General features: G+C 43.3%; 1 protein-coding gene across 2 annotated transcripts in view; it reads right to left on the bottom strand.

Moving 5' to 3' along the window:
• ZNRF3 (zinc and ring finger 3) overlaps window positions 1–16,193 on the bottom strand; it is a 157,550-nt gene that overhangs the window by 77,511 nt on the left and 63,846 nt on the right. Inside the window, exon 1 of one of the 2 annotated variants that reach the window (XM_077874193.1) lies at window positions 3,721–3,815. The exons of the other annotated variant lie outside the window; for it this stretch is intronic. The gene's annotated coding sequence lies outside the window, so the exon portion shown is untranslated. Of the gene's footprint in view, window positions 1–3,720; window positions 3,816–16,193 lie in introns of those variants that run through there. 2 annotated transcript variants of the gene reach the window in all.

Genomic DNA, 16,193 nt, shown 5'->3' with positions numbered 1-16,193 from the left:
ATTAAAATATTCCTGTGTAGTCTGTTAATAGCAGGGGAAGTGGGGATAGGGAACGGAGAAAAACCACAGGCTCATGAGTTAAAAGCAATAAATTATATGCTGGGCTTTGCCACCCTGTATGACCTTGGGCAAGTCGCATAAGAGCCCCATTCTCTCTGATCCTGAGAGCAAGAGGAATGCCTGCCACTTGCCTACCCCATGGGGGTTTGGGGAGGATTAATGAGCTAATGTCTGAGCTGTACTTCAGGCTCCTTGGAGACAGCCGCTATAGATCAGGCATTATTAGCACAAGCTAGGACAGTTTCTTGCCCATTCCTCACCTCATTAAGCCACCTATGCTTTATTACGTCTGCTATAAAAGTTCTTGCTCAAGGAAGAGTGGACTCAGGAGGTCATAACCCAGGCTGGGTCTGCCCTTAGCCAATCTTGTTAAAGCCACTCCCTAAACCCACACACAGGGCACGCTGACAGTCTAGCACAGTGTCCGGCATTTGATACCAGAGATGGATGATTACAACAGCCCTCTGGACTTTTTGGTTTTGATCGAAATCCTTTGCTTTGTGTTGCTACCTCCCAAGCCATGACGTTCTAGGACACTAGGGGATGACCACCAGGTTAGGGAGGGGGACAGTGTAGACAGACTCCTGGAATCTTCCACTACTCAGTTCTTAGGTAGACTGATGGACAGGTTTTCACAGTGTCCAATTTCAAGGCTATCAACTAAAGAAATCATGTGGCTCTTCATTCACAATAAAGAAACCTATATTTATGGTATTTCTAAGTGAGGGCAAGGCTATGTTGCATGAGTGCCTATAATAGATACAAAAAACTATACTTCGTGTGGATCTCCATCTTCAGGGGTCTTTATCCAGTTAGGTGAATTTGACATTTATTCCTAGAAAGCTCACTAGTCTTGGTATGCACCAGGAGAGAGAGGAGTCAGAGCAGGGGACCCATGCGCTTCGGGTCATAGGAGGAGAAGCTATAGGCCTGTGGGTCAGATGGCAGAGGGGAATAGCTTGGCTAGGCCTTTCCTGCAGGTAGCCCCTTGCATACCACAGGTAAGGGCCTGAACGCTTGTTATTCTTGATAAACAAGAGAGAATATGGGGAGTAGGGGGATGTGAGGTGCACCTCAAGGCCATCTTCTGTCTCCCCTAGGGGGCTGTCATGGGATAGCTGCTCATTACCTCCTGAGGTCCAATGGGGATGAGATTCCTGCCCTGACAACCCCCCACCCCCACCCCAGAAGTGAAATGCTCGGCTCCTGTTTCACTGTAGCACTTTTTCAGTGTGGGACAAGACCACAGGGAACTGGCCATTTTGGCTACTTCCCTTTTTCTGTCTATGTGAATAATAAATTCTCTGAAACTACAAGTGGCTCATCGTAACTTTACTGGATGAATGAGGCAGGCCTTGGCCTTATCTTGTGTGCTTGACAAGAGCGTGCACCTGACTCTCACTTTGATTGCACCAAAGCTTTAGGTCAAGAGGACAGGGCTGCTTCCAGGGCCTTTCAAAAGGGAAGCAGGATCCAGGGCAATAAAGCAAATGCTGAGCCCCACGCAGACCAAGGCCTCCTGAGCAAGCTTCCCAGCACAGATGAAATTCTTCCCACCTCCATTTGTCATCTACACATTAAGGATACCAATACTGACACTATAAGGTTGCTGGGAAAAGTACAGATAACATACATTAAACTTCCAGGGCAGTGCCTAACACCAAAACATCAGCAGTCATAATAATGGCCACTAACACTGGTTGTAGGCTCGCCATGTTCTGGTTTAGGCACTGTTATACCAGTTACATGGGTGTGAACTCATTTGATCCTAACAACCTTTGAGGCAGTATTCTTTTTTTTTTTTTTTTTTTTTTAAAGATTTATTTATTTGAGAGAGAGAGAAAGAGGGAACACACACACGCAGAGGTAGAGGGAGAAGGAGACTTCCTGCTGAGCAGGGAGCCCAATGCATGGTTCAATCCCAGGACCCTGGGATCCTAATCTGAGCCAAAGACAGACACTTAACTGACTGAACCACCCAGGCACCCCAAGGCAAGTATTTTTAGTATTCTTGTTTTATAGATGAGGAACCCAAGTTGGAGAAACTTAACAATCTTGTGCAAGGTCACACACAAGTAAGTGGCAGAGCTGAGATCTAAACCCAGGCAGACTACGAGCCTGGGCGCTCCACTGCCCTACCACAGTCGACAGCAAATATATCCCCATCACTTCCTTGCTGCTGAAAAGAAAGGAACATGTTTTATCTAATCCAAATGCTAAGAACGGTTCCTATCCTGATAGCTTCTTAGTTATTAGCCTGAGCTTGAATAAAAAAACTTAAAAAACAAAAATAAAACTGAGACAAAGAGAAGGGGCTGGCAGCTATCTAAAGAACAAGGTGCTACAGAAGTGATGGGGGACCCAGCCTTCAGAGTACAGACATGCCAGGTTCATAGTTAAGGACAAGGACAAACTGAGCTTCAGGATGCCCTGGCCTTCACACATGGCAGAGGCCCAAATTTAGGAATATTGGAGCATCAAGAACACATTCAGCCAAAAGCTGGACCAATTGAGACAGATGTGGCAATGGAGATGAAACAAAAATAACAAATTCTGGGGCACCTGGCTGGCTTAGTCGGTTGAGTGTCTGACTCTTGGCTTCAGCTCAAGTCAGGATCTCAGGGTCATAAGATTGAGCCCAGGGTCAGGCTCCATATTCAGGAGGCAGTCTGCTTGGGATTCTCCCCCTCTGCCCTTCCCCCTACTCACTCATGTGCTATCTCTCTCAGAAATAAATAAGTCTTAAAAAAAAAAAAAAAAAAAGAAAAGAAAAGAAAGAAAATGCCAAATTCAGGGTTGTGGTCACATTTTGCAAGAAAGGAAAACAGGTATTTCTTAGGTGAGTTTGAAAATGCCCGTGTACCAGATATATTATTGTTCTACATCCCAATCCTTTGATTTCTTAAGGAAGCATAATGATTTTATTGCATAATCAATCCATCCACAGCACCCCCATCTTGAGCACTGGTTACCGACCCATTAAGTCAGTGATCCTTCTAACATGTCTCTTCTCTACTTTCAGATATTTCTCCAAAAATCCTGACTAGCAAAAGTGTGGTTCCTATCTCTGCGGAGCTCTCAGGTCCTTATCTAACTGGAGGGAAAAAATATAAAAAAGTAAATGCTTAAAATTCAACAGGGTTCTAAAAGGTATCCTGGCAGGAAGAAAACTACCAATCTCTATGGATTTTCCTAACCTGAAGAAAAAAGGAATACGTAATAGCAAATTATAAGTGCACTAACTTGATCTAGCAACATGTTAATAGCAAAGAAATAGGTTAAAAAAATAACCCCAAGGGATGCCTGGTTGGCCCAATGGTTGAGCATTTGCCTCTGGCTCAGGGTGTGATCCCAGGGTCCTCACAGAGAGCTTGCTTCTCCCTCTGACTGTGTCTCTCTCATGAATAAATAAAATCTTTAAAAAAACAAAAACAAAAACAAAAAAAACCTAGAAGGTGGCCAAAGAGTTAGAGAATATACCAGGTACTTAGTCTATTTGTCGGTAGAGGAGAACAACCATACAATCTCTCCATCTCCATCAGGATGCAGTTGACCCACAGCAAGAAGCTTAGGGGACCACTCACAGCCCTGGCAAAAAAGATCATCCACCACAACAGAAGTCCCAACAAGAGACCCTTATACCTTAGCTTAGAGAACTACCTCTGGATGCCTCGGAATCAGCGTAGCTTAGTGTCACAGCCTGACCTGGGTCTCTTACAGCCATGGCCTTGAGCATGTCATTTAGCTCCTCTGAACCTCAAGGTTCTTCATCTGTAAAACAGGGGAAGAAATACCCCAAACTGTAAACTTCCAATACTGTGTTTTAAAGAGGATGGCCACTAGGGACACCTGGGTGGCTCAGCGATTGAGCATCTGCCTTTGGCTCAGAGCGTGATCCTGGAGTCCCAGGATTGAGGCCCACATCGGGCTTCCTGCATGGAGCCTGCTTTCCCAGCCTGCCTATGTCTCTGCCTCTGTGTATTTGTCTTTCATAAATAAATAAAATCTTAAAAAAAAAAAAAAAAAAAAGAGGATGGCCACTCAAACTCGGGTCCCTTTACCACTCAAGGAGACTAAATTTGGGATGTCTAAGAGCAAACCTTTTAATTATTTATTTTCAAGATTTTATTTATTTGAGAAAGAGAGAGAGCGCCTGAGCAAGACAGAGGGAGAAAGAGAAGTAGACTACCTGTTGAGCAGACAGCCCAACATGGGGCTCGATCCCAGGATCTCGGGATCATGACCTGAGCCTAAGGCAGACGTTTAACCAACTGAACCACCCAGGCGCCCCAAGAGCAAACCTTTTAATTGGGGCATATGCAATAACCTGCTACCTCACTATTTAGAATTAGGGCTTGCAATGAAATAAAAAAGAGCATTAGACAAAAAAAGACTACCTTAAAGTTGTTATTCTTTCACAGGTTATCTGTTTCTCTCTTTGGCTTGTTTTGGAGATTTTTGCTTTATCCCTATGTTTGGCTCTTTTGCAACATGTCTAGGGGTGGATTTGTGGATTTATTTTAACTCATCTTGTTAAGCAAAGTACTTTCTGTGTGTTTTCAATCTGAAAACTTATTATTATTTTGCTCCTGGAAAGTTCTCAGACTGCATCTCTGAGTAGTTCTTGTCTGCCACTGGCCCTACTCTCTTCCTCTAGGTCACCCAACTACTCTGTCAAAATATTTTAAAAAAATTTTTTTCATCCTTTTCTACTGCATTCTGGGTAAAATTCTCGGCATGTCTTCCAATTCATTTATCCTATCTGCATCTTAGTGCAGTGTGGAGTTTCATTTATTAAAATTTACATTGCAATGCCTATTTTTTATTTCCAGTATTTGCATATTATTCTTGTTCATATCCACCTATTAATATTTCCTTTCTGCCAGTTGGGTTGCATATTTTCTTATAGCTGGAATTCCTTCTTTCATCTCTGATAATTCAAATCATGCATTTTAAGGTCGTTGTCAGACTGCTCTATTCTCATTTAATCCTGAACAAATTAATCTCTCACTGTTGATTTTGTTGGCTATCTTTAGCAAAATTGGTTTTCCTTAGATGTCTTGGAATTTGGGTTTGCAACCCATACAATAGCCCATTGGGCGGGGTGGGATGGGGTGGGGTATGGTGTGAGTGAGAGGGTCTTCTCTGTACCACCTCTCCCAACATTTTGTGGTTAGGGGGACGTTAGGAATTTCCCAGGATCCTGAAGCCTGGAACAGGTCTTGTATTGACAGACCAGGACTCTGAGGATATAATGACACTAGTAAGCTTCAGTCATCATGCCTCCAGGTGACCTTGGCCCATGATTAGGCTCAAGGTTGTATCTGTTTCTTCCCACTGCCCTAGGCTTCATCCTGAGCAGTAATTGTCTTGGATATTTTGAGCCACCTTTCAAGCTGGAGCAGCCCGGCCCAGACTTTGGTTTTAAGCAGTGAGTCTGGCTCCAGTCCCCTCCCCACATGGGCTACTTTTAGTTCCCACTGCCCCACCAGAGTGGAGCTCCTCGTTGTCACCGCCTACTATCAGACTCACAGTGCAGCAGGACTGAGGCTTCGGCATCAATCTTTGCTTTGTATTTCTGTTCTATTTTCTTCATAGATATGTTTATCTTGTTTCTGAGCATAATTACATCTTTAATTTTCTTTTTATATTTAGTGTTTGGAGCTGGGGGGGGGCGCATAAAAGGAAGGGATCCAAAACTAAATTTATACACTGAGCAAAAGGTGATATTTAAACAAAGGCTGAAAGAGGTAAAGGAGAGAGTCATGCCCGGGGGCAGGAAATTATCCCCAACAGAGGGAACAACAGCAAGTGCAAAAAACCAAAGGCCGGCCTGATATGTCTGAAGAATAACAAGGAGCCTAGTGTGGCTGGAACAGAGTGAGCAAAGGTAGATGGAAAGAGGTGGGAGAAGAGGGCAGAGGCTGCAGCAGGCCAAACCACAAAGAACTCCAGAAGCCTTCGTAAGTCAGTGGTAAATTCTGAACAGAGTAGCAACATGGTCTAACTTATGCTTTAACAGAACTGTTTTACCTGCTACATTTGGGAAAAGATAGGAGGACAGTGGCAGGAAGTGGAAAAGTGGCTGAAAAGAGCCAGCTTAGGAGGCTCTCGCACTGATTGGGAGGATAAATGATGGGACTGAAACAAGGTAGAAGTACAGAGAATAGAAAGTGGTTGAATTATATATATAATTATATATAATATATATCAGAAGGCAGAGCCAGTAGAATTGGTTGGTGAATTGGAGGCAGGTGGGAGAGAAAGCAAGGCGTCAAGGGTGACTCCAAGGAACAGAACTGCCATTACCTGAGATGAAGAAGAATGACAGAATAGGGTGTTTTGGGTCCCCAAAGAAGAATGGTTCTTTTTGGGTTCACAAAGAAGAAAGAAGAATGGCAAGTAAGTCCATGAAAAGATGTTCAACACCGCCAGTCATCAGATAAATGCAAAATAAAACCACAAAAAGGTACTGCTACACATGCTACACACTAGAATGGCTAAAATTGCAACACTAATAATACAATGTTGGTGACAATCTCAAGCAATGGGAACCCTCATACACTGCTTTTGGGAATGCAAAGTGGCACAGTTACTCTGGAAAACAGCTTGACAGTTTCTCATACAGTAAAACACAGACTTAGCAGCTTACCCAGCCATTCTACTCCCAGATATTTATACACAAGAAAAACAGCTTGACAGTTTCTCATATAGTAAAACACAGACTTAGCAGCTGACCCAGCCATTCTACTTCTAGATATTTATACACAAGAGAAATGAAAACATTTGCCTATACATCTCTTGTACTCAAAGAGTCACAGCAACTTTATTTGTAAAAGCCAAAGAAAAGGGCAAACAACCTGATGTCCATCAACAAGTATGAATAAATAACATGTGGCACATCCACAGAATGCATTGCTACTCAGCAATAAAAAGCAATAAAAATACTGATACATGCTACAACATGGAGGAACCTCCAAATCATCAAGCTGAATAAAATAACCTAGAACTCCTCCCCTTCCCCCAGAAAATGGTACATAGTACATGCTTCCATTCATATGGAATTCCAGAAAATATAAACCTATTTACACTGACAGAAAACAGATCAGTGACTACCTGGGGGTAAAGTGGAAGAAGGGATGGAATGCAGGGATGAGATACTTTCAGACATCATGAAAGTGCTGTTATCTTTAAATGGTTAGTATTGTATGTAAATACAAAACAACAGCCTCAGTTAGGAAGACCAGCTTTTAATTCACAAATACATGATGACCTAGTGGAGAAAAAAGGGACCCTTCTTTTTCTGATTCAAGTCTAGCTCAGAACTGGGCCACAGAAAACCCAGTAAGAGACCATGCCTTTTCTTGACAGCTAGTATGAAAGTGGTTCTTTTCCATGCTTTGTAAAGCCTAATCTTGGTAGAATAAATACTAAAACCTAGAACAGAGCCCTTGGAATGTCTTGCCATCCAGTGAGAGGCAGTGTACACACTCACATACACAAGAACCCTCCTCTTTGTCTCATCCCTCCAAAAGGATACTCATAGCATAAAATACTGCACATAAAACAACTTACCTCAATACATCTCAACTAAGAGCAGTACCTTACATTCAGGGTTTTATTCTTACAAACTCACAGAACGCAGACACTAAATTCTAGTCAGATACCAGTAGCCGCAACAGAGAACATTCTTAAGGGTAGAGGCATCAACATGGCAGCTCCTTCCCTATACAGGATCCACACATAACCGTGTAAATATGCGCCACTAATGGCACATATAGCACACCACACGCAAATACAGAACAAAGGATAATACACTCATTCTAGATTGTAGAATGCTGCCCAAACATAGTAGCATCTCTATAAAGAGTCAGGATAACAGCTAAAGTCAGAGATTTTCCCTCTCTGTGAAAAACAACAGACTGCTCATTTCTTTTAGGGAGATGAACCAGAGAATGTTAGAACATGGCCTGAGATATGTGTCATTTCCACAACTACATCACACCTCTCTGTACTCAGGTCAGAGGTTATGGAGAAGTCAGGGTAAAGAAGTCAGAGGTTTGGAGAATTAGGTTTGGAGAATTAGAATTAACCTGAACACAGGTTATGGAGAAATCACTCAGTTGAGACTGCCACTTGCACTCAACATTGACCAAAAGAACCTTCTACAGTGATGGCGATGTTCTATTTCTGCATTGATAATGTAGGAGCCACAAGCTACATGTGACTACTGAGCAGCTAAAATGTGTCTAGTGCAAATGGGGAACTGAATTTTAAGTTTTATTTAATTTTAGTTACTTTAATTTTTTAAAGATTTATTTATTTGAGAGAGAAAGAGAGCAAGCATGAGCTGGGGGAGGAGCAGAAGGAGAAGCAGACTCCCTGCTGAGCAGGGAGCCTGGACAGACAACTGGGCCTCTACTGGACCTCCCAGGACCCTGAGGTCATGACCTGAGCCAAAGGCCGATGCTTAACTGACTGAGCAACCTAGGTGCTCTAATTTTAGTTAATTTTAATTTAATTTGGCTAGTGACTACTCTGTTAACTTTAGACTCTGAAATCTAATACTTCCCTACAATCTCAAGAAAGAAAAAGAAAGTTCAAACATAATCTCACCCTGTCCTCAAGTTATCTTAAAAGTACCAAATTAAAGTTAGGACCAGCTTGAATCTAGAAGATAAATATGTCTGATGCTACTAGTTACAGGGAAAATGTTGTTTTAAAAAGATTTTGTTTATGTAGAACCATGCAGTGCAGAACAAAACAAAACACAGCAGGGAACCAGCAATGAAGGTGTTCTAGGGTCAGAGACCAGTGGGTGGTCAGGTGACACTGGGAATTTGAGATAGCATGGGTCAGAAACTCAGGCTGCCACTAATCTTGCTGTGTACTCTTGAGCAAATCATTTTTTCTCTCTGGACCTCAATTCTTTAACAATAAACTAGACTGAACCACACAGTTTTTAGAAAGGAAAAGAAAGGGTAAAGAAATTCCTAAGAGTACCAAATGCTATTTAAAATAAAAGCAAGATGTCATCATAAATTCACCTAAGTCCTCTGGAGTCTTTATGTCCCTTTCCTGTCCCTGCCCATTCTTCATGGTCCAGCTCTAGCCCCACTGCCTCCGTATGTTCTTTCCAGAACCCCTCAGCTCACTAGCACCATCCCCACCTCTGAACACCTACCCGTGAATGCCTACTCCACTCAGACTTTTTTTTTTTTTTAAGATTTATTTATTTATTCATGATAAACATAGAGAGAGAGAGAGAGAGAGGCAGAGACACAGGAGGAAGGAGAAGCAGGCTCCATGCCGGGAGCCCGATGCAGGACTCGATCCTGGGACTCCAGGATCGCGCTCTGGGCCAAAGGCAGGCGCTAAACTGCTGAGCCACCCAGGGATCCTCAACTCAGACTCTTCTAAGCTGAACTGTTGCATGTGCATTCTCTCCCCAGTGGAGGCAGAGGTGTCAACCACTGACTCTGGATCAAATGAGTTAATGCGTGTCAAAAGACAGGCCTTTACGTTACAAAAAATAAATGGCAAGAGCATAAAGGGAGACAATATGCTCATGTGAGTCACCAGGCAGAAGCCAAGGTTGGAGCAGTCATTCACACTTGGGATGACTGGAACAGCCACAGAAGAATGGTCAGTTGGGAAACCCTAGCGATGGAACTGAAGGGAAGCTCTCCAAGAGAAGGCCAAAGCAAGCAAGAGCCTGACAATGGGCTCTGCTATGGTCTGAATGTTTACGTCTCTCCAGAATTCTTATGTTGTATTCCTAATCCCTAAAGATGATAGTATTAGTAGGTAGGGCTTTTGGGGGGTGCTTAGGTCATGAGAGTGACACCCTCATGAACAAGATCAAGGATTTATGAAAGAGGCGCCACAGAGCTTCCGAGCCTCTTCTGTCATGTGAGGACACAATCAGAAGTCTGTGACCCTGAAGAAGACCCTCACCAAACGATGGTGGCACCCAAATCTTAGATCTCTGGCCTTCAGAGCTATAAGAAATTAATTTCTGTTGTTTATAAGCTAGCCAATCTGTGGTATTTTGTTAAAGTAGCCTGAATAAGCTGAAACTCTAAATAACAATGCAGCCCCTCCATACCCAGAACTGAAAACACCCCAATTTCAGAAGGCAGCAGCAAGGCAGGCCCAAAGGTGAATGCACTGCAGTTTCCTTTTAACCAAGTCACCAGTGTCTCTTAAAAATCTAGTCTCTGTAGGGTGCCCGGGTGGTTCAGTAAGTGTTCAAATCCTGATCTCAGGTCTTGATCTCAGGGTTGTGAGTTCAAGTTCCATGTCAGGCTCCAGGCTGGGCATGGAGTCTACTTTAAAAATAAATTAAAAATTAAAATATAGTCCTCATCAGTATGATCCAAAAGCTACAGAATTCAGTAACTTGAATTCAAGATAGCAACCCAATCCCCAACCCTTTCTGCTAAGATCAAACTTCTAAGCTGTGCCATTGTTCATTGATTAATAGTGGCTCCTGGTTTCAGCTTATTAGAAGCCCTGGAGCACTGTTAAAAATGCACAGTCTAGTGGAGATTGATTTTGAAGGGGCACAATGGAACTTTCTGGGGTGATGGTCATGTTGTTTTTCATTTTCACAAAAGAAGATAAGGTTGGATTACACAAGGGGATGCATTATCAAGACCATCAGATAATATACTTAAGATTGGTACATTTCACTCCATGTAAATTTTGCCTCAAAGAGAAAATGCATAGTCCAGCCACACACACACACACACACACACACACACACACACACAACTCCAATCAGAAACTCTGGGACTAGGACACAGACTTCGAATTTTTAACATGTTTTCCAGGTGATTCTGATGAACACTATGAAGATTACTTACCTAGACCAAAAATAAAAACAGGTATAGACAAGGAATATGCTCAAATGAGGACTCCCGTTTTCTATCTGAAATTGACTATATGACAGAAATCATAACTCTGAAGAAATTCTCAGAGGAATGATACGAAATGGCCACTATTTACCTATTTTTATTTACAAAAATGGCATTTGCGTATGGTTCTAATATTACTATGGTAATCAGGATGCCATTACTCCTAGCTGTAAGCATGTCCCTTAATGAATGGGGTAACATCTTAGCCGTAGAAGAGCATAATCCTATTTGAAAGAGGTCTACGCAGGCTAGAGATTTATTGCCATCCTGAACTGTGGCAATCAGGGAGCAAAGAGTTCATTCACCTGTCTGGTTCCACTGCTAGGGGCTCACTCCCGATGTGGGGAGCCACGGAGCTGCTGGACCAGAGGCTCATGTAAACTGAGCTTCCTTCTCCGAAAATACCAGCCTGGATTCTAGTTTCTGAGCTCCAGCTTTTTTCAACCAGACCAGAACTCTCATCTCAGTGGTTACAAGAGAAATTTGAGAAGGAACTCAATCTTCCCTTGGGAAGGATGGCAGAGTGAGTACCAGAAGGTAATTTTCACAAGCACTTGTGACCAGTGCGTTACTATGGACCAGAATGCGGCACCCTCCCCCAGGGCTTCGCCTTCCCACGCGCCTACGTTCTTCTCTGGTGATGAAGCTGGTACTCATTTTGCCAAGCTCCCAGAGTACCATTTAGTCCTTGCTATAAGATCCAAGGACAGAATGTACCAGATACAATCCATTCAGTTTTGAACACAGTAACTTGTTTACCTTGAAATAAGAGAGAAGCCAAACTGGGAAATATGCCAAACAAAGGAAACTGGGTGAATCAATACCCAAGGAGGCTAGAAGAAGCAAATGCAGCCAGTCACAAGCCTAAGGCTCCTCGTGTCCTTGCACTCCACAGTGGGCCACTCTCACATCCTCTGCCCAGTCAGTGGAGACCACTTCAGGGTGTATAGTCTTACAACTCGTAACACAGTCTCATCTGCTTCCCCGCTGTGGGCAGGGGGCAGGACAGAGATTACTTGCCCCCATGCAGTGAGGAGGAGCCTGGGCCCAGGAGGAAACATACCCAAAGAAACACAGGGTCAGCTGGATCCACGCTCAAACAAGCCACTCTGATTCCCATCCTCCCCTATGCCCCCAACTTGTCAGTCTTAACCACTGTATCATATACCTTTCCCAAGAGGAAGAATAAATGACTTTTTCCTCTTCCCTGGATTTCAAGGAGACACCAACTGTTTGATCCATCTCCAAATGTATCAATCACTGATGTACTGCCTGCCTAGTAGGCACTCGAACAGTTGCTGATAGGTCAACTGGTTACTACATTTCATCCATGACAAAATTCACTGCAATGAATTGTAAACTCAGCTCTAATTAACAAGTGGAAAGAAGAGCCATTTGCTTTTCAAGGCATCCTTCTTGACCACCCCTCTTGCCACCAAAGTTCTCCAGACTCCTAAACTGAGTACAAAAAACACTGGTTTCCCACCCCTAAACATGACACAGTCTCAGGGGATACGGTGTATAATCTCACCAGATGCAGTATAATGGAAGGGTCTCAGAAAGAGTGAGCATTATTATCAGAAAGCCATTTGTAAGTTTACAACCTTGTTTAATAAATTTACTGAGCACCCTGAGTGACATGCACTGTGACCAGGGCTGTGAGTGACACAGTGAAGAATCAGACCAAGGATCCCTGTGGAATGACTCCATATGATAATCCTCAGCTTGGAATTTTCTGTGAGTCTTGTAACCAGTGCTATCAAAGCACAATCTCAAAACTGCAAAGCCCCTCAACAAAGACAGAATTTGGAAAGCATTGTTCTGGTCCAAAACATAAAGCCTAGGATTGTAATAAACCCAAAGATGCTCCATATTAATCTACACTGCCCTAAAATTCTACTTCAAAATGCAAACAGCTTTAAACAAAAAGCCCCGTGTTCTGCACAATATGCACATTCCCTCCTTGAGACCTAATTTAAATCTACCTTCTCAACAAATCAAGATGTGCTAGGAGGGGGGAAGTCACCAGTCAAGGCTTCTGGTGCCCTAGAAGCCCATTTGGCTGCCAAAATCCCTATGGCTAAGACATTAGGGGGTGGAAAAAGGACATGGCAGTTAGACTCTATTTTTCCTCCAGAACTGACCTCTTGTGATTCCCACATTCCCTAAGATTGCTTATACACCAGGCCTGAAGCAACGGAGCCCCTACAGGATGTCATGCAATGCCCAAAGAGTTTCAAGAAGCAGGAAGGTCTCACTTAGTTCCCAGCTGTCTTGTAGACAAAGTTTAAGCAGGAATACTTTAAGTCCTCCACACTAACCTTACATACTGCTTTGGGGAATTAAGTAATTTTTTGCTTGGCTCAAAGTTCAAGAAGCTGCCAGGGAAACTGTCTCTGTCAGACCAGGTGACTTTAAAGGAGTGAGAGAGGGGTACCTGGGTGCCTCAGTTGGTTAAGCGGTGTCTCAGGTCATGGTCCCAAGGATGGAGCCCCTATTCAGCAGAGAGCCTGCTTCTTCCTCTCTGCCCTTCCCTCCCCACTCATACTCTTTCTCTCTTTCTCTCAAATAAATAAATAACATCTTTTTAAAATTTTTTGTTAAATAAAGGACTGAGAGACAAGCTTTGTAGACAAGCCTCTCTTTCTATGGGAGAAAAGGCACAAACTTCCCCAAATCCTCCATTCTGCACTCCTGCTTACATAGAAAACTCCAACCCTGCAAAAGGGGAAAGAAGAGTCAGGAGATCGCTTTTTGTTTCTAGGGAGTTCTGGTTTCATCCCATCCAAGAAGGTGCTGCTTAAAAAAAAAAAGAAAGAAAGAAGAAAAGAAAAGAAAAGAAAAGAAAAGAAAAGAAAAGAAAAGAAAAGAAAAGAAAAGAAAAGAAATAAAAGGCTGCTCAGAAAACCTAAAAAGTGCCATAAGACACTTCTATGTAACAGGATGATCTATGATCTATAGGTATTAGCAAAAACTATCTATCACTCCTCCCCTTCTCTGCAGTACCTTCCAGTCCCATCTCTCTATGCCAGGGCAGGCCTCATATCAGTTTGCCAGCTCACTTCCATCCCAGAAAGCAGACTGCAAAAACACACTTCCTCCTTGAAGGCAACGTTTGGTGGCTGGATATCCCTGTCTCTAGCCATCTTTATGGTAGTCAATACCAGCTCTTAGCAGTGGATGGAGCTGCCTCCCGACGGCTAGGTGGGCCAACATGATCTTCCTGTCCTAGGGATGGAGAGAATCCTCTCTATCCCTGTCCTGTCCAGCCTGTGGGACCTCAGCAAGACTGCATGAGGCAAATGGAAAGACAGCTTACTGGTGGGTTTCAAACTATGTTTGGTAATGGAAGCTCTTTCTAAAAATAAACCTGTAAGCAAAATTCCAATTTCTGAGATGGGCAAAAAGCAGGGCCATTCTAGATGAAGAGAATCTGAAGCTCCTCCTTTTGGCTCTTTGCTCCTGGCAGGACCCTCCAAGCTGTTCCACAAAACATGAATTGAAAACCATGTTCACAACATTTGCTCACGGCACTTGATGTTTCCCAAAGCGCAGGCCATGAGCCACTGTGGATCCATAGAAGACTCTAGGTGGCAGACAGATGGACTTTTAAAAGCAATACACATCTATTTGTGTTATTAGAATTAGAAGAGACAATCACCTCGGACGTCTGAGTGCCTCAGCGGTTGAGCATCTGCCTTTGGCTCAGGGTGTGATCCCAGAGTCCTGGAATTGAGTCCCAAATCGGACTCTCTGCATTAAACCTGCTTCTCCTCCCTCTTCCTAGGTCTCTGCCTCTCTCTCTGTGTCTCTCATGAATAAATAAATGAAATCTTAAAAAAAAAAAAAAATAGAAGAGACAACCACCATAAACTCTTGCTACAGTTCCTTTAAAAAATACCTTTCTTGGGATCCCTGGGTGGGGTGGCGCAGCAGTTTAGCGCCTGCCTTTGGCCCAGGGCATGATCCTGGAGACCTGGGATCGAATCCCACGTCGGGCTTCCAGTGCATGGAGCCTGCTTCTCCCTCTGCCTATGTCTCTGCTTCTCTCTCTCTCTCTCTGTGTGACTATCATAAATAAATAAATAAAAAATTTTTAATAAAAATAAAAAATAAAAAACGCCTTTCTCGCCAAATCTAAGACACCATCAACCATAATCTCTTTGAATGGACAAGAAAAAAAATTAACCCAGGACATGCCACAGATTTTAAGACATTCCAATTTTTTTTTCTTAAGATTTTATTTATTTATTCATGAGCGGCACAGGGAGAGGCAGAGACACTCCCTGTAGGGAGCCTGCTGCGGAACTTGATCCCAGGACCCTGGAATCATGCCCTAAACTAAAGGCAGACATTCAACCACGGAGCCACCCAGGTGTCCCAAGATATTCCAATTTCAGAGCTGACATAAATACAAGAAAAGAAAATCTAAGGATCAACAAATAAGTCATTTTGGCTTTTAGAATTGTAGTCCCTTTAAAAAATACATTACATAGCCACCTGGGTGGCTCAACGGTTGAGCCTCTGCCTTCAGCTCAGGGCATGATCCTGGGATCCAGGATCAAGTTCCATATTGGGCTCCCTGCGGGGGGCCTGTTTCTCCCTCTGCCTGTGTCTCTGCCTCTCTCTCTCTCTGTGTCTCTCATGAATAAATAAATAAATCTTTTTTAAAAAAGTACATTACAGGGATCCCTGGGTGGCGCAGCGGTTTGGCGCCTGCCTTTGGCCCAGGGCGCGATCCTGGAGACCCGGGATCGAGTCCCACGTCGGGGTCCCGGTGCGTGCAGCCTGCTTCTCCCTGTGCCTGTGTCTCTGCCTCTCTCTCTCTCTCTCTCTGTGTGTGACTATCATAAATAAATAAAAAAAATTTTTTTTAAAGTATATTACATAAATGACAAAATAGGTGACATACAGACATGGTACACTGCGAAGGTGTTAAAAGGACATTATATTCGATCCCAGGTCTCCAGGATCATGCCCTGATGCTTTATATCACTGAACATATTTAATCTTTTTTAAAAAAACATATTTTGTCTTTAAAACAATACTGACATGTGATCCCACATCATCCCATTTTCAGAGTAGTAAATTGCAGTATGAGGAGGGTGGGTGAACTGCCCAATGTCACACACCAATGAAATGCTAAAGCAAAGGTCCCAGCGCAAGGCATGCAGATCACAGCTCCCTGCTCTTCTTAAGCCTCCATAGACTAGG

The sequence above is a fragment of the Canis aureus genome, chromosome 27, assembly GCF_053574225.1.
Source record: "Canis aureus isolate CA01 chromosome 27, VMU_Caureus_v.1.0, whole genome shotgun sequence".
Classification (NCBI taxonomy): domain Eukaryota; kingdom Metazoa; phylum Chordata; class Mammalia; order Carnivora; family Canidae; genus Canis; species Canis aureus.
This window is presented reverse-complemented; position numbering and strand designations above follow the sequence as displayed.